Here is a 2213-nt window from a genome sequence, read left to right as displayed (position 1 = left end):
TACTGTGCTCCTGGTTTCTAATTCATTGATCTCTGCTCTAATCTTGATCAACTGCTTTCTCGTGCATGGATTAGACCTGTTCCTCTGTTGCTGTTCCAGCCTCTTGAGGTGAGAATATAGAAACTGCATTTTAGATTTTTCTATTCTTTTGAGTGAGGCTTGGATGGCTATGTATTTTCCCCTGAGGACTGCCTTTGCAGTGTCCCGTAGGTTTTGGTATGTTGTGTTTTCATTCTTNATCCCATAGGTTTTGGACCGTTGTGTATTCATTCTCGTTGGTCTCCATAAATTGTTTAATTTGTTTTTTGATTTCCTGGTTTATCGAGTCATTCTTGAGCAGGATGGTTCTTAGCCTCCAAGTGTTTGAGTTTCTTCCAGGTTTTTCCTTGTGGTTGAGTTCCAATTTCAGAGCGTTGTGGTCTGAGAATATGCAGGGGATAATTTCAATCTTTTGGTATTGGCTGAGACCTGTTTTGTGTCCCAGAGCATGATCTATTCTTGAGAATGTTCCATGGGCATTAGAATAGGATGAGTATGCTTGGGTTCTGGGGTGTAGTGTTCTATATATATCTATGAGGTCCAACTCGTCGAGTATGGCATTCAAAGCCTTTGATTCTTTGCTTAGTTTTTGCCAGGGTGTTCTGTCTATTTCTGATAGTGGGGTGTTGAGGTCCCCTACTATTAATGTGTTTTTATCTATATGTCTCTTTATTCTGGTTAAGAGTTGGCTTGTGTATCTTGCTGCTCCCCTGTTGGGGGCATATATATTTATAATTGTCATATCCACTTGTTGGATACATCCTTTAAGAATAATATAGTGCCCTTCTGTATCTCTAACTATAGTCTTTAGTTTAAAATCCAATCTGTCTGATATGAGAATTGCTACCCCAGCTTTCTTTTGAGGTCCATTGGCATGAAAGATGGTATTCCATCCCTTTACTTTCAGTCTGAATGCATCTTTGGGTTCAAAATGAGTCTCTTGTAGACAGCAAATGGATGGGTCATGTCTTTTTATCCAATCTGCAACCCTGTGGCATTTTATGAGAGCATTTAGGCCATTCACATTGAGAGTGATTATTGAGAGATATGATTTTAATGATGCCATGTTGCCTGTAAAGTCTTTGTTTCTATAGATTGTGACTTTCTGTTCTGTATCACTCTTGGGGCCTTTTTACTTTTATAGAACCCCCCTTAAAATCTCCTGTAGGGCTGGTTTCGTGGTTATGAAATTGGTTAATGACTGGCGATTCTGGAAGGTCTTTATCTCTCCATCAATTCTGAATGACAGCCTTGCTGGATAAAGGATCCTTGGCTGCATGTTTTTCTCTGAAAGAGCTTTAAAAATGCCCCCCAAACCTTTCTCTCATTCAGGTCTGTGTAGACAGATCCGACGTAATTCTGATACCTTTGCCTTGTTACGTGAGAGATTTCTTTGCCCTGGCCGCTTTCAATACTGTATCCTTGGATCTAATATTTGCGAATTGCACTATGACATGCCGTGGCGTAGGTTTGTCCTGGTTGAGCTTGGATGGGGTCCTCTCTGCCTCTTGGACACGAATGCTTGTTTCCCTTGCTAGATTAGGGAAGTTTTCAGCTACAATTTTTTCAAATATCTCTTCTAGGCCTCTGTTTTTCTCCACCCCTTTGGGGATGCCAATGATTCTGACATTGGATCGTTTCATTTGTCAGTAATCTCCCGTAACCTACATTCTTGAGATTGGATTTTTTTGAGCCCAGTTTCTATTTTAGCTTTCTTTTCTACTAACCTATCCTCCAGTTCACCGATAACGTTCTTCTGCCACATTCACCCTGGCCGTCAGAGCATCTAGTTTTGACCCTTGGCTCTTTGGGCAACTAATCTTCGATAAAGCAGGAAAAAACATCCAGTGGAAAAAAGACAGTCTCTTCAATAAATGGTGCTGGGAAAATTGGACAGCTACATGCAAAAGAATGAAACTTGACCACTCTCTCACACCATACACAAAAATAAACTCCAAATGGATGAAAGACCTCAATGTGAGACAGGAATCCATCAAAATTCTAGAGGAGAACATAGGCAACAACTTCTATGACATCGGCCAGAGCAACCTTTTTCACGACACATCTCCAAAGGCAAGAGAAATAAAAGATAAAATGAACTTATGGGACTTTATCAGGATAAAGAGCTTCTGCACAGCCAAGGAAACAGTCAAAAAAACTAAGAGACAGCCCAC

The sequence above is a fragment of the Ailuropoda melanoleuca genome, chromosome 6, assembly GCF_002007445.2.
Source record: "Ailuropoda melanoleuca isolate Jingjing chromosome 6, ASM200744v2, whole genome shotgun sequence".
Lineage (NCBI taxonomy): Eukaryota > Metazoa > Chordata > Mammalia > Carnivora > Ursidae > Ailuropoda > Ailuropoda melanoleuca.
This window is presented reverse-complemented; position numbering follows the sequence as displayed.